Source organism: Petromyzon marinus, chromosome 1 (assembly GCF_048934315.1).
Source record: "Petromyzon marinus isolate PM22_M1 ecotype Great Lakes invasive population chromosome 1, UKy_Petmar_22M1.pri1.0, whole genome shotgun sequence".
In the NCBI taxonomy this organism is placed as follows: Eukaryota; Metazoa; Chordata; class Hyperoartia; order Petromyzontiformes; family Petromyzontidae; genus Petromyzon; species Petromyzon marinus.
Window position 1 is genome coordinate 18,405,580 of NC_133667.1, and position 23,711 is coordinate 18,429,290.

Below are 23,711 nucleotides of genomic sequence, written 5' to 3' on the forward strand. Positions count from 1 at the left end.
AGCATCATCAGTCATAACTACCATTCATGACCATTTACAACAGTCTTTCTAACTTAACTCGATATAAATTGCAGCTGTTTAAAAATACAGCTGCTCGGTTAATCTGCAGGATAAAGAAAAATGAGCATATTATTAAAGTTATCAAAACATGCATTGGCTTCCATTGAACAATGCATCTATTTTAAAATCTTGACAAACATTTTAGGCATTTAATCAGTAATTATTGGAGAGTAATGTAAACTTATTTAACATAGAATGTTTTCTTAACAATGGCATACAACTACCATATTTATTTTTAATTATTAAACATTTCAGAGAACGTACTATTGAAATTAAATAGGTAAAAATATTACCCAAAACACTATCACTCCCCAAATCATTATACTGACTATGATAAGGCAATAGATTTGTAGGAAAATCAAACAGTCATCAAACTTTTCCCATTCCAGCACTTAATGATAAGCAAATATAAATTATTACAACAAATTCTAAAATTCTAGATTTGAAGCTTTCGTGACTGCAAGGATCCATACTCTTTGGTTCTATTCGGTAAAGTCACATAGGTAAAAAAATAAAACAACAAAAATCACGACGTTTCGGCCACAACACAAGTGGCCTTCATCAGGTGAAGGGACCAGACTGTCTCGAAGACTGCACTGGAGTGAAACAGAGCCAAGCTCAGACTACGACCTTTAAGCTGTGTGAGAGGGATTAAGGTGCCTCGACAAAGGAATTAGCATAAAAATTAGCATTTGATTGGCGGACTTAGCATGATGAAAGGTGTAGCACGCGGCAGTGCACCTTTAAGCTGTGTGAAAGGGATTAAGGTGCCTTGACAAAGGAATTAGCGTAAATATTAGCATTTGATTGGCGGACTTAGCATGATGAAAGGTGTAGCACACGGCAGTGCACCTTTAAGCTGTGTGAGAGGGATTAAGGTGCCTTGACAAAGGAATTAGCGAAAAAATTAGCATTTGATTGGCGGACTTATCATGATGAAAGGTGTAGCACAGTGATCGGCACCGGCAGTGCACCCGCCTGTGCTGCGAAAGTTTGGGGTACCACTACTTGAAAAAATATACTGTACCAATGAAAATTAGTTTAATGTTTGGTTCGATTTAGAACATCTTTCCAATGGTTGCTTAATTTGAAACCATCTTCTCGGTTGAAATTGTGTCTGTGTTTGTAGATCTGAATTGCCTCGTGAACAAATCTCTGATAAAAACATGTGGGTTTGCAAAGAACCTTGGTATCGGAGAAAATTATATCGTGATCACCCACAGCGTTGTAACAGTGATCAGCCACGGCAGAAGAATTCGTTCTGCCGTGTTTTAAATCTGATTTGTGCTCGCGAATTCGGTCAGAGACATGTCGCTTCGTCTGCCCGATATAGCAATCACCGCAGGTACAACTCAATTTGTAAACCCCGGGGTACTGTAAGTCAGGAATGACATCCTTCACGGATGGGATCAGATCACGAATTTTATGTACTGTATTGAACCGGACCTGGATCTTGTGTTTGTTTAGAATTTTGGAAATCTTTTTAGTAACGCCTGCTATATATGGTAGTGTGATGGTTTTGACCGGAGTATCAAGTGGTTGTTTCTGTATGGAGGGAGAAACAGCTTGGCGGATGGTACAGTCAGAGTATCCATTCCTTTTGAGGGCCAGGTGTACATGTTTTAATTCACTGGTCAGGTGGTGTTGGTCCGAAATGTAATGAGCCCTATGGTATAAAGTTTTGATGAGAGAATTATTTTGGGCTGGGTGGTGGTGGGAATCAGGCTTCAAGTAGGAATCTGTGTGGGTGGGTTTCCTGTAGACAGAATGCCCCAATGAGCCATCAGGTCTCCTCTCAAACAGAACATCCAAGAATGGTAGCTTGCTATTTTTCTCCACTTCCATGGTGAATTTGATGGCGGGATGTCTGGAATTGATGTGGTGTAAGAAATACAGAATGGCTACTTTGACATTTGGTAAAAAAAAATCACAATACAAATGGGACAAAGATTCAGAGAAAGCGATATGCTTCTCGCCAGGACAGTTCACAGCGATACTGTACTTGTACATGTACAGCATTTTGTCAATCCATTGCCTTCCCATGGGGATTATTTTATCCATACTTCACTACGATGGTCAGTGCCATTTGGTGAAGGCGGGAAGCATATATGTACGAGCATATAAGTACATTACCAAAATTCCACACTGCTCTCTGCTGCCCACCATGTAGCCCCACAGTCTATAACACCCATTATGTATGGTGGTTGCCCATACAAGCACTGTTTCAGGCTCAAACCTGCTTCGTTTTCAAGATTGTGAAGCTTGGGCACATTCCGGAAGATTTTGTTACATTCTTCTCAAAATGACTTTCCTAAATATGTATAAGGGAAATAAAAGCCGAAAGAATCATGCTGAAATTATTAACCATCTCAGATTTTCTAATGACAGTCATAATAAACAAAGATTATGAATGATGGGACTCATATACATCAAAATAATGCAAAGTAGTGAGAGCTGAATTAAGTTATTTTAGACCATCTAATGTGGTACTTAAAAGCAACAAACCGATGTCCTTAAAAAAAAGTTTTGAAACAGTGCATATCACCTGCCATGACATAACATTGTAAACATTGCACTCTGCTGCAGATTAGAAATGTGGAGATATATGCTGGAGATAGAAAGATGAACACATGGTTTAGAGAAGAAAATTAGAGATATATTAACTGTTAGGAAATGTAAGTGAAATCGTACAGGACACATCGCTCGAGAGGATCATTTCTTTGCTTCTCTCCATCCCAGTAATTGAGTGAGGGGCATCGACAAATGATGCCATGCTAGTATCTTTTAAATAATTTCAGTCATACATGACTATTCTCCTGTCAGTCAGCTGATATGTTAAAAAAGCACTCACAAACCAGTCTTCAATAAGTAACCTGCTGTTACATTTTGCCTTTGAATAAAAACACATTCAAACAATGCGCTTCGGTGTATATGAACAAAAGCTGTATTAATAGAACACTGTTAAATTATGTGGAATTACAATGTGCACTCACGAAAAATAGTCGAGTGAGTCAAAGAGGCTATCATGTAAGGAGAATCAATGAGAAAACCTGCAAATCCACAGTGACATGTACCAACTGTCAATCACAGTGAATGATGATGAATATTAATATTGCCCAGCCTTACCATTATAGAACTAGAAGTGATATATTTCACATGGTTTCTGGGATGATGATTATTCATGTAGAAAAATGTATATTTATTATAAAACTAGCTTATATACCCGGCGTTGACCGAGCCAAAAAAATATTTCAAAACTACTATTAAAAATCGAACAGCAGTGTGTACTGACTGTGGTGGTGCCTGCTATGATTGCAGCAGTGCATACCGACTGTGGTCGTACCTGCTATCACTACAGTAGTACATGCTGACTCTACAGCAGTATTTATGGACTCTATGGCACAAAGTACTCACCTGACAGTGGCGTGGTAAGGCCTAGTCCTGTGCAGAGCCTCCGGCCTCGCCTAGATTGTCCAGCTGGCCGAGGTGGCACCTTGGCAGACTGGGGCTGGGCTGCTACCCCTGACCCGCCCCCCGCCAGCCACGATCTCCCCGGGCCACTCTGCAGTAATATCTACGGCCCAAAGTGGTAGCATCTAGCAACTGTATATATTAGTAGCTGCACGCATCGGGGTGGGGGGGAGGACATCACACAGTGAAGATTTAAGCTCAGCGTTTAGTGTATTTTTATAGCATTTTTAACGCGAAAGAAAATGTCCCCCTCACTCCCACCGAAGGCGTGCGACTTGGCATGGGCCGTCCCCCTCATCAAAGGTGCGTGAGTTGGTATGGTTGTGCACGCGTCCTAAATAAATAAAGAGATAGCGTCAAAAAATTGCACTAAATCGCTAATTAAACTTATTAAATGTTGACGGATGTTAAAAAGGAATGATGCTTGCTCATGGTGGGGCATACGGCGTGGTACCTGGCTATTTTTATTTAACGTAAACCCCACCGTTGGAGAGCCAAATCCTTCGCAAGCGCACGAACACACACAAAGCCACAAATCGACAGACAATTTTAGCCTTTTATAGGTTAGATGGATTTAGAGTGGCTTGTACAATTTTATTTAGTTTTCAATATAATTTCTTTATGGATTAAAACAAGAATTGGATGGAATGGTGTCAGTAGTTAGACACCATGATGTAATCCCAGAAACCAGAGTCTGATTCCTGTTGAGTGATATCTGAACTATTCCTGGCTACCCCCCAACCTGCACTGACGAGTGTGGTGAAATATGGTCAACCAATTCCCATGACCTTCATCCAGCAGTGGCTTTTTTTAAAAGAAAATACTAAACGTTACTAAATTCAATGTAAATGTATTATTCAAAGGCAGCAAGCACAAGTCAAGACAGCTTCATGGATAATGTTTGTAAATACATTTAAACTAGGAATAATGATCATTAAATAGCATGTATTAATAATTTGTCCTACCTGTGTTTCTTGTCATTGATCTTGTGAATTCTTTGTGCCTGTAGTAAGATGTATTACTCATTATCTAATGTCACTTATCAGGATTGGAGTTAGGTTTTTTCACAAAATGCAGTTTTTTCAGATTGGATCCTCCTACTTTTGTTGATCTATTTTACTGGCATTGCTAAGCATTGTGGCTTATATAACAAAAATTGGGTATCCATTCATTAATATATATATTTTGAAATATATAATTTAACCTCAAAGTGCCATTACTTTAAAGACATAAAACTACCAAAAAGTGAGAAAATGTATTTCGTCGATGTGGTTATTCTTTGCATTTTAATTCTACATGTCCACCAAAACAAGATTTTCTCAGTTGGTTACAGTACTCCTCCAGTCAACAAAATGGTTATCATTGACTTCTATGCGTTTTCAGAAGGGTTCTCTAAACTATTTCAGGGTGCCAGGTGCAACAGTGAGAGTGGGGAAAAGTGCCCGACACAAAACAATATGTGGCTTGAAATTAATGGCTCATTCTAAGCAGTTTGTAACAAAGTTTACAAAATAAATGACAGATAAATACTGTTTACAAAACTCATCCAATTACTTGTAATTTAGTTCTATAACACCTTTTTACTTGAATTTTTTTTATGCTAGAATGATGTAGTTTTGTTCCATTACACAAAGCAGTATAGAGGTTATGGAATGGGCAGTACAAGCATTGCTTTACTGTTTGCACATCCTGCATCAAAGCAGAAAAGTCGATTAAGAAAGGTCACACAGCTTTAAAATGCCACTTGGTCGATTTAATTTGTTTAACTCTCTGTAAGAATATTGATTTATACAAATTACTCTGCCATGACAAAGTAGGGGACAAAAGGTGCTATTAATCAGATGAAATCCTCCTTCAAAGGTCCCCAACTCTGAACCAATTAACTTAACGTTTCAGAAATTACTAACATGATGTCTGTTGGTTTATTAAATTATTATTTTTACAAAAATGTTGAACGTGTAACTGTAATTGATTGCCATTGGTTTATTTGTTTTACCAAAAATGAATATGTTCATGTCATGCTGTAAATTTTCAGTTTTACGATTTTTTTTATAGTCATTGACCATATACAGTTGTTTTCTGGGTTATTTTTTCATGTTTTGTGTGCTCTAACCAGGTTTTAATCGTGTAACCAGGTCTCTATCAAAAATGAGTATGTATTGCCCAATGGATTGTACCTGTGTCAAATAAAATCTAAACCCCAAAAGATAGGTTGTTTTTTATATACCTCCAGAGTTATATTTTACGAAATGTCATTATCATCCTCTCTGTAATATTTGTAAATAAAACAATTATTGATACGAATGTATTTCGAAGTGTATAGGGCTGTGAATGCACATTGTTTAGAAGATATTTTAAGTTGAGACGTAATATTCCAGTAATGCACCATGCATTACTGGATATTCTTTCATTGTTATGTCCCCAAGGTATGCCTTTGTAAATGTTAAATACAGCTATTCTTCTGCAAAATGGCATGCATTCCTGAAATTTCTTCAATCATATATGATTAGTCACAACTGTTATAACTATATGTGTAATTGTAAAGGACAGTTTACACGTACATACGAATAAACAAAATAATCTTCATTTGAAGCTTTCGTGACTGCAGGAGTCCATACTCTAAATAATATTCATTTTTTTATTGAAACAATGTAACATTTGTAACATTTGTTAATAGTGTTTCAGTGGAAATACAACAATCAGACACAAGGTTTTCCATTGAGTGATGCTGTAGTCGAGTAGATAGAGCATGCAGGAGTTATTAGTTTGGTATTTGGCTCCAAAAACAAAGTTTTAGCTGTAAAAAAAAAACCCGTTCAATTACGACCAAAGTTTGGTAATGAATATATAACCTTCATAAGTCAAGAAAAGCTCTCGTGTGCTCTCCATTCAGTTATTGTGCCTTTTGATGGATACTATTTTCAAATAACCAATACTGTTGAATGGATGCTAGGTTTTTTGCGTACTGTATATATTTTTTACAGTTACATATGATTTATAAAAAAAATTGTATTGAGAAACTTGGTTCCTCCGAATCAGCTGATACATTCTGCAGATCAGCAGATAACCCGACCTTGGATCAGGTCAGCGTCTGAAGTTTACACAGTTGTTATGATTGTGCAATCCAATCATATTTTAAACACAAAAATCAGATCATGTTCAAATCTCCAGCAAACTGATCATACAGTCCTATGTTGTGTGCATGTTAATTATGGTGAAATAGCACACAAGAAAGAAGTGCACCATTGATTTTTGGCAATGCACGCAAGTGGAAATTGATACCCACATCTAACAAGGACCTTCCGTAGATGAATGAAGTATACAAAATTAATGCCCACGGTGTATTTTGGATATAATCCACATGGTATCCATTTGTTAAAATAAAATATGAAATTGTACCCACTTTATTGTTTATCATCAAAATGTGTACGTGTAAAATACTTCATAAATCTGCTACAGAATGTGTCAAGTTCTAAAAAGGCAAGTGTAAAAAACTTACTGTGGTCAACAATGTTTACTGCAGTGAAAGTCACCGCACTTTAACGCACACGCTCATGTTCTCACATGTGCAGTAACTGCATAAACCACGATGGAAGAATGAATCTTGCGACAATACAAATCATACTCTTTAGTTCTTTCGGTAAAGTCACGTAGGTAGAAATAAAATAAAATACGACATTTCGATCGCAATACAAGCAATCTTCATCAGGTGGAACAACCACAGCAAGAAAAAATGCTGAAATAGGCGATAGAGCTGCCGTGGCAAGAGGTTATAAAGGTAAGAAAGGGGGGAGGAGCAAGAGGGGAGAGAGAGAGGGGGGGGGGAGCAGGGGAAGGGGGGGGCTGCGTGAGCGCTAAGGGGAGAAGAAGTGAGGCTGGTGGGGGGGAAGTAGGTGGGGCTAGAAGTGGGAAGCTGAGCGTGGGACACGGGGGGAAAGTAACTCGGAAAAATGTACTAGTACCCGGTGGGTATGATGGAAACAACCACAACCAGTTAACGCTTTACCTGGTTTACAACATCCTTCCAATGATTGCTCAATTTGTATCCATCTTCTCGGTTGAAGTTATGTTTATGTATCTGGATGGCTTCATGAACAAATCATGAAACACTCATGAGTAAACACCCTCGAGCATGTTATGTCGTCAAGTGCAGGATGCTGCCATGGTGTAATCGTTAGCATACTGGACTTGCCATCCAGAGGTTTTCGGTTGAAACAGGATACGTTTTATAAAGACCCCCCCAACCACAACCACCTCTGTCCACCCTGCTGTGTCAATGGGAACACCAACATTATTTTTCTGTTTTTAACACATTTGTTGAACACAGGCCTAAAACAGCAAGCAGCAAGCAGCCAGCAACCAACAGCACGATCAAAATTGTTATAGATAAGAGTTAACATGTTTCTTGAATTAAGCAAGGTTATAAACGTTTGGGAAAAGTGATCAGATAAGATATCGGTACATACCTAAAAACAGCACTTTGCCACGTTCACTTGGAGGTGCCAGCCATCTGGGTTCCTCTTGGTGATCTCCCTAGCCAACTCCCATCCCATGCCCAACCCTCGACAATAACTATCCATCTACATGTTGCATGTGGTTATCCTCTTGGTCTCTTCCACCCGTGTGGCACCACTCCAGCACAGAGAACCTGGTGGGCAGGGTCTACCATTGGGAAACGTGCCACATGCCCATACAGGCCCAGCTGGCGCTTCCTTATCAGGCAGGTTGTCAGTCCCATCTAAGCTTCTATGAGTATATTTCGGTTTGATACAAAGCCATCCCATACATATCCCCTGGATTCTTTGTGACAAAAGAGTTGAGCTTTAACTTCAACGCCTTCTTAAGCATCAAATTCTCTGCTCTGTAGAATACGAGAGGGAGGATCAGAGCTTTGAAGACCAGAACTTTTGTCCTCCAGCCCAAATATCGGCATCACCAGACACTACAATTGAGCATTTTCATGGTCTCGTGAGCCATGCCCAGACGTCTTTGGCTCAAGCGACAAATGTCTTTGGACGTCTTTCTCTGAGCCCTCGTCATTCTGGATAACACTACCGAGGCAAGTAAATATCTTCACCACTTCTACATTTTCACTGCTTGCTCTGACAAACCGTACAGCATCATTCATGGAGTCACCAAAGTCCAAGATACCTGTTATCCCAAAAGTGTTAGTTCCAGATCCAGGATCTTAAGAGCTATAACAAGGACTTCCAGCGACTCAGTGAAAATCACAGCATCGTCAACAAAGTCTAGGTTCGTATCCTTCACTTCGCTAATGGATGCTCCATGCATCCATTGGCCATGGTCCGTCATCCTATTTAGCACTTAACCCATGCAAGAGCTAAAGAGCGATGGAGCAAACACACATCCCTTGTCTTACCCCATTACCCCATCAATTATGGGGAAAAAAATTGAAGTGTGTCCTATCCACTTGATAGCATTCACTGTTTCTGAGTACAGCCCAGTATTCATACTTAGGAACGTGTGTCCTATCCACTTGATAGCATTCACTGTTTCTGAGTACAGCCCAGTATTCATACTTAGGATTTTGTCAGGAATTCCCCGCAGTCGTAGGATGATCCAGAGGGTCTTCCTGAGTCAAACACATTTTTCAGGTCTACGTACGCTACAAATAATTTCTGACTGAACTCCTACCTGCGTTCAAAAGGGACCCGTAGTGCTTTAATTCGGTAGATGATTGATTTCTTTGGTGATGAGAGGGATTTCCAAAGTAGAGCAGTAGAATGTGATGGATAAACACATTATGGAATGTCTTGAAACAGTCAGTCTGGTAGACTGCGTCCTCAACATGGCTGGATGAATCAACAAGTTTACGGGAACAGTAACTATGGTAGTAGGAATAGAAGAGTGATACGGAGGTGACTGACCACCAGTCAGTGAGTGGCGAGAGTCAATCAGTGATTGCTGGATCATCAATCGACCTGACTGCTTCACATTTAATTCCACGCTGTCATGCTGTTTGCACATTTGCACATGCAACCAGTACTTCCTTACTAAATGTCCACTAAATAAAAAAACTGGTACCTGACTTTCAGATTCAGTAATCGAGTCCAAAATGTGTGACCAGTTTACCAGTTAACATTCAAAAACATGTATCCTGTTGAAAAGTATTTGAATTGGCATGTGGATAGTTACCCATTAGTTGCTATTGAGTAGCAGACAAATGATAAAAAATATGAATACTAAAAGTTAAGTTATAAAATGTTTCTAGCAAATTCAATTATGGCTAGTCCTATTATAGCGTGCTCAACAAAACCATCATAGCATAATCCACTTAGGGATGCATTCCTGGGTCCAATTATCAATTCAACAGGATTTGAGAGGATCTCAAAACATGCTAGGATTAAAGGGATTTTCAATGTTTTATTTTCCTGAACCTTGCAAGCAGGGAAGAGGAATTTATCGGAGCCAATTTAAAACCTAGTCTTAATTGAGTGCATTTTTAACCTCTGCTGTATAATTTTACTGACAAAGAGGATCTGTTGTACGAACACATGTGTTCCAATACGAGGTACACCATATATGAACCTACAAAGGGATACAGTTTTAGAAACACTCAAAAATTAAACTTAACTGAAGGTGAGGAATTAATTCAGGCGTGCAGACATAGCTATTCAGTTTGAGAGGTGGCCTGTCTTTTTTTCTGTTCTCATTCTCACTAGAAATCAAGACAAGACCATGTATATCACTCATTCTATGGTCCCCAATGTTGAAGTGACACAAGACACTGGTTTGGACATGTCTACATGGTAAGCTTACAGAAAAATTGTAGATGTTGTGAGTTTACTCTCGAACACACCGACGTGCTCAACTAGTAACGCATTGGCATGTTTTGTTTACATGACAGGCTTACTAATTGGCTGTGTCTGGTGGTGGCGGGTTTAACGACACATTAATATTTACGTGATCTAACCCAAAAAAACTCTAAATGAAGAAGATGGATATTGGTCCAATCTATCACAAGGCATTTACCATTTTCTCCAATGTAGTTTAGGCACGGCGTTTACATATGATGCAATAAACAAGAATGGTGGAGACGCATGTAAACCTATGGTATGTCACAAATGCTGTTCTGGGTGTTTTGATCCTTGTATCAACTGATGTCAAGATACACGTACAGCAACTTCTCCGATTACATGGGAAGGTGTCTGATATGCTATTGTTATTGCTCGGTGTTTACATAGAACTGTGTAGTATCCTGAGGCTATGACACATTTTAAGAATACATTTTTGATAGTCAGCATTTATAGGTGGTGTGTCAGGACACATGACACAATGCCTTGTGTTTTTTAGTCCGGTTGCATAGTTGCTTTACAGTCCACCTTAGAAGGAACGTTGGTAGTCACTCTCCACTACCTCTTGAGGGTATTTGCAAGCCCTGAAGAACCTCTTCATTTTGTTATTATACATGGTTGCCGCACAGGTGATGGAGGCAGAGAAACTGTGAAAACAGCATTGCCCCCTTCGTGTGGGCAGTGAGATGATGTGTAGAGCAGATAGGAGTGTAAGTCTATTGGTTTGTACTGTATGACACAGATGTGTCTCGTTTATTCACTCGGATGGACAGTGCAATGCCCAGAAAGGAGAGGCTGTCTTTTATTACTTACCAAGTAATTTTATTTTTTATTGTGGGATGAAAATTGTTCACATTGTTCACAAGAGGCAATGCCCACACACAGTCATCTGTCGACCAAAGCAGGCTGGTTTGGTAACTGTATGCACGCAGTCCTCGACTTGCGAACATAATTCGTTCCTGAGACCCGTTCGGAAATCGAATGGATCGTAAGTAGGAACGCAATAATGTACTGTTTTTAAACTCCCATACATAGTGTTCTAACATGTGTCAAGGTTCAACAAAAAAAAGGGAAGCATTGTTAAACTCATAAATTAGAAGAAATATTGCACGTTCATATTTGACACTAGAAAAAAAATACTGTGTAGCAAACGAAATAAAACATAGAATTAAGTAACATGAATAGCAAATCTAAAATGTTTGATATTCACTTACCTTGAGCTCTGATGCTGGCTTGCTTGTCGGAAGGGGCACACTGAGTAACCACAATTGCACAGACACACACGCGCATGCACACACACACACAGACACCAAGGACAACGATCCCCCGTGTAGCCTTAACAGGCTGTTGAGGCTGTCAGCGAGCAGCGCCTATGAATGCCGGCACGGCACACGAAGGGGTTAGTGGCCAGCACCACGCCCGGCCGCCTTTGTCTCCCCAGTGGCGATGTTTACACACTGCACCAGGTCCTCATTTTAGGCTGAGTCGACCCAGGGGAGGCCCAGGACCCATTTAGATAATCGTCTCTCACGTTGCTCGTGAGCGGGAATAAAAACTGGGACGCCAGGTTGGGAGCACAGCGCGCTAACAATTGCACTACCGCTCCCCACACATACACACACAAAGATCCCCCGTATAGCCTTAGCAGACTATTGGGGCAAGTGCAATTAGCAAGTATCTATGAAGGCCGGCACGGCACACGAGGGGTGGGTGGCCAACTCCACGCCCGGCCTCCTTTGTCTCCCCAGTGGTGATGATTACACACTACACCAGGTACTCACTTGAGGTTGAATCGACCTAGGGGAGGCTCAGGACCGGTTGAGATAATCATCACTGGTGTTGGCTTTGAGCAGGAATCAAACTCGGGTCGCCACTTTAATACTGCTCCCCACGTACTCATTTTCAACAACAATAATCGTCATTCGCCACGTAATGGCTGTAACATCACCACAGCGCTTGAGCCAGGCTATGTGCACTTTAAGGCCACGTGAAGTGTTGACGCCCACTGGCAGGTCACGGGACAGACCCAGGTGCCATGGGTTGACTGAGATGACTGGTAGATGCACTACACGTGCTCCCTACTCTGCAAACGTTGTGCTTTAGCCACCCGGCGCTCCGATCGTTATTGTGAGCTTCGCTCCTCTGCCCTCCGTTGTGCTGGAGGGCGACTGCAACTGCCCAGTGGCGTCCTTCACGAGCCTACTCCACAGAGGTAAATTTTGACACCGCTGGTACCAGTCATCGGCAAGTCCACTCAGCTCCACATCCTTCTGTACCACATCGCTCCATCTCTTCTCGAGCTCATGCCGTGCCCATTTAGCCCCCTCTATCCGGCCGAATAAAAGCTGTTTAGGCATACGGTGGCCAGGCATGTGAGCTACATGACCCAGCCAACGCAGCTTTGCCCGCCAGAGGAGCTCACCGATGGGATGTTGTCCGGATCTTTCAAGGATTTGTGAGCTCACACAATGCAGCCTGGTTAAACGCACACACACGTGTGCGCACACACATACACAATCACTCCCAGCGTGAGGCTGACTCATTACATTTCGTGGAGGATCGCTCTGCTGAACAAAATACTGTCGTTCCATGGTTCAGTTTGCAAATGCAAGTTCACGTTTTAAGTCAATGTAAAAAATAATGGAAGGTGGTTTGTAAGTGCAGGTGTTCGTAAGTCGGGAGTTTTTAAGTTGGGGACTGCCTGTACTTTTGGAAAATCTGTCCGACAAACAAGTTGCCATAGCTTGGGCCAATGCATGTGCCCATGGCCACACCACTGGTCTGGATGCAGTGGCATCTACCATATTGAGGGTGAGCACAGGTTCGGCCAACCGCAACAGAATCAGAATCTTTATTAAGACTGGAATCATCCAATGAGCTATTTAGCTCTTTTTCAAAGATGCCTGGTAGGGGCAGGTCAGAATGTTACAACAAACATTACAAACACCGATAGGAATGCAAAGTATATGAAAGCTAAGCAAGTCCATATATATAAATAAAGTATATAGGTACAAATTGCATCAATTTCTGCTGATTTTATAAAACTAAATGCTATCTTGGGCTAAGCAGAAAAACAAAAGCAGTCTCAGACTACACCGAGACAACACACAGTCCCTCAATAAATTTGCAGATTAAAATGTAACTTTCGATATATGGGTAAGGATCAAAGTAAAAAAAAATCACATTTGCAAATGTGGTTGTATCCTGCATGGATGTTCTGCTTCAGCATTTTTTAAAGGAAGATTTATGATGTTAAGGGAATACACCAGGCTGTTCCAAAACGTTGGTGCTGCAATAATGGCTAAGTCTTTGTCACCTATTCCAATTTTAGTTTTTGGGATAGTTAAAAGGCAATTAGATGGACGTGTTAGGTTTCTTGGGTGTGACAATTTGGGGATTATGAATTTGCTATGTATAAGCGCAGATTTGCCAATAAGGATTTTATGGATGAACATGGCCCAATATATATTTTTGCTTGCACCAAGAGATGTGAGATTGGATTTTAGTAGAGGTCACAATGGTGGATCCTGTATGGTACATCCAGTGCAAATTGACGAGCAGAATGATAAAAAGCGGGTTTCGTCTGTTTGGTGATGATGTAGTGGAGCATGAAGGTGTGTTGTGGAAACTGCGCGATTGCATGATCACACGGACAGTGTGGGTTATCTGGGGTCAGCCTGTGGAGAAGGCGAAAACAGTGTGGGTCGTGTTAGGACAGCCAGGTGCAAAGGCTGGGATGATGAGGTAACGGTTGGGCCAATTAAGCCAGAGGATCAGCAACGGCGGTGATTGGCTGTGGCTGTTGTCAAGGGCGAGGAGGCGTCGAGATGTCTGGAGAAAGGCAGGTGTTTGAGGACGCGAAGCGTGCGGAGGCACGCGGGCCAATTAATTAGCGATGAGAATGGGGATAAATTGGGGGAGACACACAGGGAGCGGGGAGTTGGAGTTGGGAGCTGGACGAGGAAGACGTGGAGTTGGAAACAGAGTAGAAACAGAGTTTGGAAACAGAGTTTGGAGACAGAGTGGGAAACGGAGTTGGAACAGAGTGTGAAGCAAGACGAAGTAGTTAGCAGTGGAGTGAGCGTAGCGATAGCGAAGCTGAAGCAAGACGAAGTAGTTAGCAGTGGAGTGAGCGTAGCGATAGCGAAGCTCAAGCAAGACGAAGTAGTTAGCAGTGGAGTGAGCATAGCAATAGCGAAGCTGCAGGAAGACGAAGTAGTTAGCAATGGAGTGAGCGTAGCGATAGCGAAGCTGAAGCAAGACGAAGCAGTTAGCAGTGGAGTGAGCATAGCGATAGCGAAGCTCAAGCAAGACGAAGTAGTTAGCAGTGGAGTGAGCATAGCAATAGCGAAGCTGCAGGAAGACGAAGTAGTTAGCAATGGAGTGAGCGTAGCGATAGCGAAGCTGAAGCAAGACGAAGTAGTTAGCAGTGGAGTGAGCGTAGCGATAGCGGAGCTGAAGACGCTGTGTGCGGAGTGTGCGAAGTCGCTGTGTGGGAAGACGCTGTGTGCGGAGTTGCTGAACGGGGAGTCGCTGAGTGCGAAGCAAGTGAAGTGATAGTGGGGAGACAAAGGTGGTGAGCGAGACGAGCAGAGCACGGTGAGCGAGCCGTGGCGACCAGGATACTGTGGAGTGTGGAGGACATGTTGAATGTTGTAATTAAAGCGGTGTTCGAAGAAAGATAGAAGTTGTCCGCGTAAAGTCGAACACTACAATTCATTAGTAGCCGATCTGTAAGCAGCGTCACAGTAATCTAAACGTAGTAGAATCACAGCTTCCAACAATTTTCAGGCACAATCGAATCTGAAAACAATGTTTATTTCGATATAAAACCCACATTTTAATTAGATTTTCTTTTAGATGTAACCAATATGGTGTTGGAATGTAAGTTTTTAATCAATCAGTAAATCCAAGTATTTGAGGTACTCGGTTCAATGATGTATCTGATATTCGTAAGAGGTTAAGATAATGTAACTGTATTTTTGTTTGAAGAAAAGAGCATGATCTTCGTTTTGGGGGGATTTAGGAGCAATTTTAGTCGTGACAATTGCTATTGAATTAAGTCAAAATCGTGTTGGAGATTCTGTTTGATTTCGTTTGGAGATTTACCCGATACTGGCATGACTGTTATCAGCAAATAAATTTAATTCTGAGTGATTCAAGTTTCATCCAAGAACCTTCTGGAACACCCTTTGTTATTTTAATATTTGTGGATGAGATGTTATCACAACGTACCTTTTAAGAACAGTCTGAGTAGGCAGCTCTTAAACAATTTTATTGCACTGTCTGAAAATTTTAGTTGACCAAGTCTTGTAAGTGGAATATCATGTTTAACGGTGCCAAAGGCTTTAGACAAGTCGATGAATAGTGTGCTGCAGTAGTGGCCTTTATCCAGGTTATTGAAGATACATTTGAATACATCCATCATTGCCGTGGTGGTGCAGTAAATCCTTTCGAAAACCAGACTGTTTACTGTACAGGATTTTTTGACGTTTTACGTAGCAGTTTATTCGTGAATTAAATAGTTGTTGATGAAGTCCTTTAGCCTGGGTGTTGAACAAATGTGTAAGTTCATGTGAACCCATCACAATTGGAAATGATGGTGTACAGTGAACTCATGTCCATAATGAAAAAAAAACTGAGGGCCAGTGATCTATGGTTCTTGAAGTGGTGTAGGGCATGGTTATGGTGATACTGTGTTACATGTGTTTAATTGAAATGACTGATGCATGAAGTGAACTGTCATCTGCAAAGAAGTGGATAGTATTGTGATCAAAGACTGACTGCTGATTAATGGTTCTCCATGGTCCCTCCTGCTATCTGGAATTCCATTCTCCTTAACATGTGCAGTATTCAGCCATCTTCCACCATCAAAAATCATTGAAAGACCCATGTTCCAGCAGGATTTTGAGGAACTCTGAGCTGAGCTCCTTGCCTTTGAGCTGTGTTTGAACTTTTGTCTGTTTGTGAAATTGTGAACGTTAAAAGAAGTGTATTATTATATTAGACTATCCATTTAAGACTATCGATTATCCACGCTAATGACGGGGAAGATGGCCGCAGATAATAAAAAATCGTGGATAATGTTTTTTAAATCAATTTTCCGCGGATCTCTATGCCAAAAACAACGAATATCGGTATAAATTAAGAACACATACTAACTACTAAATTAAGAACAAATACTCATGATCGACTCCACCCACTAAGTGAATAGCAGAGCCATGCCAATCAAAATCAATCAAACTCCACCCACTGTTGTAAAGACATGCAACTACTGTACTGTAGAGGCGATCATGTGGATTTCGGATTAACCGGAGCACATATTTGGTTGGTCTAAGCACGTGACTTGTAATAAATATTCCAAGAATTACAATGTATAACTCTTTTATTATTATTAATTTAAGCTACAGGGAATATCCATGAGTTACTCATTCATGTCAAAATCTCAGGTGCGTGGTTAATTCGCAAATAGGATAAACCCCACACGGATAATTGAGAGTCTATTGTATTAACTAGTGGAAGAATGACGGTTTGCGCCCTCTCCCCAGGATCCCCAGCTCCATTCGCAGCCCAAAGAAATACCCCCTCACGTACCCCCCTGCCTCACCGAGACAACCCCCCCACACCACCACCGCAGCGTACCCCGACCCATGGGTCAGGCTTCTGCGTGCTGTAGTACAATAAAATCGGACACCCGGCAAAACCACTGATCAGCAATCAGCCCATATATTGAAGAAAGTAGGCATGGCGTTGCCTGTAGGGGTGTCTCTGCCCATTAATGGTCTTGGGAAACTTGAAGCAAGGTATATTGTATCGATTCTGCTCAGTCGATCCGAGAGCCATGTTAGAGTATTAATTCATTGAATGTTAATCACTGCGGCGATTCATTGGCAAGCGATCAATGGATCAAGCAATCCCATTGGTTAGTACGACATCATGTAAAATGTTCCATTTTTTAAATGGCGAATCAAAGTTGGTCTTCTCCCACGCCTCCGATTAGCATGGTTGGCTTCATAGGGTGCGAAAGAAGTTCAACATAATGTACATACAGATGAAGAGGCAGCTAGGCAGGTGAACCTGTCCCTTCGTCTGCATAACTCCACCACTGCTCATGCCAATAGGCCTCAATCAGCAAGCTCTTAAACCATCTCTGATAAGTTTTATCTAATTATTTGTATTTTTTTACGAGTAAAAATATATGTTAACCTATAATCATTTGTAATTTTGTACACTTCATGACGTTTCGTAACCAATTTTTTTTAACAGAAATGTCGGCTAAGAATGTAACCTCTGATTTTATCATAATGTATATGTGTAATTATAGGTGTTTTTTTAAAATAGAATTTTCGAGTTAAGCAGCATTTCCCAGAAAAAACATCCCTTACGTACAGTGGGAAATTCCTGAAACCTTCACAGAAAGAAGTATTTTTCCCCAGAATGCATTAATTTTCTGCACTGTAACCGAGTTCTAAACAAATCTCAAAAAGGGAAATAAATTACCATTCCATATATGTGGTTGCAACCACAATACAAAGTGAACTAGACATGGTGTTCTTAATGCCGTGCAGCACACAAGTTCAAGTAATTATACTTGTATTCACATAAACAAAATGCATTTAAACAGAAAAAAATACATGGATGCTGCCAAATGACCTAATTACATGTAGAGTCACAATTTGGCACAATTTTACACATGACTGCACATGTTGCACTGGTTATACACAGATAGATGACAAGTGGCTCTAATGAATGAATTTACAATTATTTTGATACCTTTTACAAATTAAAACCTACATGTGGGGTGTGCGATTCATGTATGTGTTGTGTACTTGTCTCCAGAGGGCCGATGATAACGCACTGCACCAGATTCTTATTTAACGCTGAGTTGAAATGGAAAAGGCACAGGACTGATGTTATCCATGTCTGAATATTAAACTTAGGTCACTGGGTTCATAGTGCAATCCACCAACCGCTGCATCATCACCCCGCATATATGTGTATACACACATATATGTGTGTATACACATATACACATACAATATATACAAGTGCTGTTAGCACCTATGAAGGCTGGCACGGTACACATCCACATATTCTCACACAATAACAACCGCGATTTGCCGCTAAGTGGAAGTGACGCCACCAAGGTGCTTGTGCCAGGCTATGTACATGTTGCGGTTGCATGAAGTCTCGAAGGCTCACTGGCAGGAGGTAATGGGACAGACACAAGTGCTATGAGTTAAGATGATGGAAAGATTCGCCACCTGTGCCCCCTACTCTACCAACTTGTGTTTTATCTGCCCGGCACTCAGCTCGTTGTCGTGAGCATCGCTCCTCTGCCCTCTGCTGTTGTTGGAGGACAACTGCCTCCAACTGCCCAGAAGCGCCCTTCACGAATCTCCTCCACAGAGGCCGATCTTGACACCGCTGGTACCAGTTATTGGCAAGTCCACTTAACGCCATATCCTTCTGTATCAAATCAGTCCATCTTTTCTCTAGCCCATGCCGTGCCCATTTAGCCCCCTCTATCCTGCCAAACATAAGCTGTTTGGGCATGCAGTAGCTGTGTATGCAGGCTACATGACCCAGCCAACGCAGCCTTGTCTGCTGGAGGGGGTCACCAATGGGAATTTCAAGGATTTGTGAACTCGGCACACAGCCTGGTAAAATCGAGGATGGAGGATGGAACGTAGGAAGGTCAGCCTGAATGTTCCTAACCGGTGCATACGTTTCAATAGAGGGGTCCATATTTCACAAGCATAAATAAAGGGCATGAATGTGGCCGAGAAGACCTAAAGCCTCTTGTAGAGCCAGAAACCAGGTAGCTTATGCACAGCATTATGTAGGTGATGAAAATATAATGCCGCCCGACGAGTTCGAAGTGAGAACTCCGCTGTGAAACCGGAACTGACCATAAGCGCACTGCCCAGGTGTGGAAACCTCTCCACTCTCTTCACAACTGCCCTATGACCTATGGGGAATTGAGGGGGTGGAGTGTTTAATGACACAAAATGCTCAGCCAGGTGCTTAGTTTTGGTGGGGCTGATGGTAAGGCCCCACTTCCTTAGTAGCACGCTCCAGGTTCAGCAGCCGCACCTTCAACTTATTTTCTGAGTGAGCAGCATGGTTGACCAATAAGGAACCATCCTTTGACTGCACCCAGGCATCGATCTCATTGTATCTGTACCAGATGGAATTTCCTCCGGTACAGCATTGGGAAGCTTCTAGAACTACGTGGACAAAAAAATGTGAATGTAGGAGCCATAGGACATATCTGTCGCACCCCAAGGTGAACAGGGAATGGCTCTTACTCCCGGCAACATAGCTTTATCCTGACTTGCCCACCATCATGAAGGTCCTTAATTATTGTAAACAGAGAGTCAGGGACTCCGATAGTATAAAGAACAAGCCAGAGCCCTAGCTGATTGAAATGCCATAGCTTTTGACCAGGTCAAAAAGGAAAGATATAGATCCGGTTGGAATTCTCTACACTTCTGCTGTAGCAGATGTGCAAGACCGTCCTGGCTTGAAACCACATTGGGGTTCCACAAGCCTCTCAGCTTGCCTGGAAGGGCAGATGTTTAATCATCCTTGGCAGGAGCTTTCCCAGCACATTGAGAAAGGAGATTCAACTGTAGTTGTTACAATTTCTGCGGTCTCCCCTTCTAAAGATGGAGACCACCAGACCACCCTTTCAATCTTATGGAACCCATCCAGTGGTCCAGACTGTTGTAATGATGTCATATAGGGCAGTCTGCACACAAATGCTAGCGTCCCTCAGCACCGTCCCATGCCTGCATACCTCCATTGATGTTTATCTTCAGTGGGAGCTTTAGTCACGACCACCACCATTCCTTGCCTCCCGTTGATGGGCAGGCACGCCCACAGGAGCCTGGGACTTACAGCTTTCAACACCTCACCGCCAAGCTCCCAAACACCCTTCATTCAGTTTTCCGACCCAAGTAGAGGACTGTCCACCCCTCATGGTGAATGGTGCTAGAATCAGTCCACCGGATCTCTTTAATGCCACAAGATGCAGGTGGTACTGGTCCAGCTCCCGACAAAGGAGTGGCAGCCTCTCCTCCGCAGTGAGCGTTCGAACATTGCATGTGGCCACTCACAGTAGCTTTTTGCCATTTCTGGAGAAACCCCAAGGGTGCGGGTTCAGTCTCCAGGTTCTGTCAAATGGGATTTGGCCAGAAGACGTCATAGATGCCTGTCCCCCCAGGGCCTCTGTTACAAGCTTAGTTTGATCTTTAAATTGTAGTTTTGTGATCATTTTAATTGAAGGTGGAGGGGTAACTTGCCCCTCACACCCGTTCAGAGCCCTCATTAGTCACTATGGTATTGCTCAGATCACACCAGTGTTACTGACCAGCAACTACTGAGAAGGGGGTTGTTTATATATACATACACACATGCACATTGACATATAACATTGTAATATGCTGTACATGTATAGTGAGCATCCACATACATTTACACATGTTTAATAGTTCGTGTTTGAATGATGTATGTACATTTTCCAAAGAAGGCTGGAAAGCTGATGTTTAGTGCAAACATGTGTCTGTGCCAATCACTAGCAAAAGGAAATAATTAATGCATTATTTACACGTTTTGTTCTGTTTTCTTCTTCATCATCAACATCATCATAGAATTCATCTTCATCATGATTCTAATAGTAAATTAAGACGATAATAGTAATGAAAGGATCACGTTGATAATTAAGTCAATGATGATAATAATGGTTATTATGATCATTGATGATTAAGTAGATGCTGATGATTATAAATATGCGATTATGATTATTTAAGAGTGCTTCAGATATACGTATTAATGCCAAACAAGATCTTGGCGTTTGCACCATGACAGGTAATTCAAATATATGCCTCAATAACAAGCTATGAAGATGTATAAGTAAATTATATGAAATATTTGAAGAAATGTACAAACATCCAAATGATGGTGGAACATACTCCAATATCATAATAGGTGACTTCAGTATAAAGGTCAGTAGAATGAGCAGAGATGAAAGGATGATTGGCAAATCTGGCATCAGCGTGAGGAATCAAAGAGGATAACATTTATTAAAGAGTCTGTAGACATGAAGATCATGCACACGTGGAAACGTCCAAATATAGAAATTATAAAGTTGATATGGGCAAGCCCATATTATAAATTGACTCAATAATAATGGACAAACCTCAGACTTCATCATTAGACCTCCTTTGCCAGTACCAAAATGTAATAATAGGGTTTTTCCCATTTTTTTTGGCAACAAAACTGTATAAACCTCATAAATCTGTAAAAGATTCTCATGAGGGTGTATATAGATATTTTATTTACACAATCTATCATGTCGTGAATCTATATCGTCTAAAGTAGTATGAATTAATAGAAATTTAGAGAATAGGTTTTCCCCTTTTTTTCTGGCAACAAACAGGTGTTAAGATGTTAAAACACCAAACTGAAACCTTTTACAAGGAACCATGTCTGCATTAACCACAATACTTGTGGTCAGAATGCAAAAACAAACATACTCTGATAATATATGCATTGATTGCTCCACACCAGAGACAGCTTTCTTTTGAGCCTCGTCTCAAAACGGTGTTAGACCAGAGGACGCCAAAAGGCGTACAGCCCAAAGACAATGCACTATCAGAGTAATGAGAGCTCGGGGTGAGCATCTACATCATGGGACCTCCTTTGTTTTTTGTTTGCATTCTCACCACAAGTATTGTGGTTAATGCAGACATGAATTCCTTGTAAAAGGTTTCAGTTTGCTGTTGTAACATCTTAACACCTGTTTTGTTGCCAGAAAAAAGGGGAAAACCTATTCTCATATTCTGGTACTGGCAAAGGAGGTCCTATGAAGAAATTTAGAGGTTTACAACTACAGCTTAAATCCACATTGTATGGCCAGGGCCAGTCTACCCACAGGACCATCTCTGCCAGAAATGTATAATTATAATGATGCTCCAGTTAGTCTTCATACTGCTCCTGTGTGTATGCGAATGTGTGTATGTATTATGGGAAGTGGTAGCAAAAAGGTTCGTGCACTGCATTATGAACACAGCAACTTGAGTATGATTTCCGGCCATGGCCAACATCAATTACAAGGGATATCAGAACCTGTCGTTGGCTGAGTACTTAACATCGGCACTGGGTATATAACGGTGGCTGGTTGTGGCGCCAGCCACACTAACCCCTCATGCCCTAAATGGGTGCTTACTAAAATAACTTAAATGTATAAAGGAAAGTTTGTCTTTATATATTTTTTGTATGTGCAGAATACTCATTGTGTTTAGACAATATGTCTGTGTGTGGATATGTATTTGTATATGTAATCTCAGTCAACCCATAACATCTGAGTCTGTCTTGTGACCAGCTTCCAGCGAACTTCGACAGTTTACATGGCACAAGCACTGTGGGTGATGTCACCGCCACTTAGTGTATTTACCCGACAGCCACTCACTTCCCACCAGGGTGAGGGTAGCACAATTGTTATGGAGTTTTCCCACCATACAGTTGACGTGATGCCCAGTTGCAGGAATGACTGCTGATGAATTGTAACGAATAGCATCAGGACAAAATAGGCTACACATTCACCATGTATGGACATAAATATTAGTATTCAGAGGGATTGAATTCCGCGATCTAACCCAAAAACCTTTATTAGGAAGGAAAAAGTTGATAAAATCAGCATAATCAGATCAGGTTCTTGATCGGACAATGCACCATTATTACATGCCAATTATTAATATTTTTTTAGTTTGCTTGTTTATCCCATAAATCCGCACTGAGTCTGATGACTCTTTCAGGAGGGACCTACCAAGTTTATCCAGAAGGGATGATGCTGCTATGTATAAACCCAAATGAGTAATTTTAATGAAACTTTTCAGCATTTGGATGTTTTAGCTAATACATGTTACATTGTACTTTTATTTTTAGTTATCAAAAGAAACGGAAAACCCAACGAAACCTATGAAAATCAGGGGGAGAACATACAAATTCCACACAGAAGGTTGTCCGGGTTCGAAATCAAACCCAGAACCTTTTTGCTGTGTGGCACAAGTGTCATCACTGTGTAACCTTGCCGCTTGTATGTATATGCTACTTAATAAAACAAATCAAGAAATTAGCATTTGCATGATAAATTACAAATTTTATTTTTTTCTATATTATTAATTTCAGTGCCAAAAAAACGAATTTCACTGGGATTTAGATTATAATGTAAATAGTAGTCTGCACATAGTTTTTTTTTTATGAATATGGCTTGGAATGTTGCGAAACAAATTTCAGAAGATTAGAGCTGAATTGTAAATGCATACAGGGCCAAGGTGACTGAGCTCTTTAAGGAACCAT

The 23,711-nt window shown here is 41.2% G+C and overlaps 1 protein-coding gene across 10 annotated transcripts in view; it reads right to left on the reverse strand.

Moving 5' to 3' along the window:
• LOC116947748 (leucine-rich repeat and immunoglobulin-like domain-containing nogo receptor-interacting protein 1) overlaps positions 1-23,711 on the reverse strand; it is a 216,156-nt gene that overhangs the window by 48,296 nt on the left and 144,149 nt on the right. For 2 of the 10 annotated variants that reach the window (XM_076065225.1, XM_076065214.1), the window contains exon 4: positions 3,475-3,679. The exons of 7 other annotated variants lie outside the window; for them this stretch is intronic. The gene's annotated coding sequence lies outside the window, so the exon portion shown is untranslated. Of the gene's footprint in view, positions 1-3,474; positions 3,680-11,560; positions 11,601-23,711 lie in introns of all 10 variants that reach the window. One more of the 10 variants, XM_076065236.1, reaches the window with a different exon arrangement.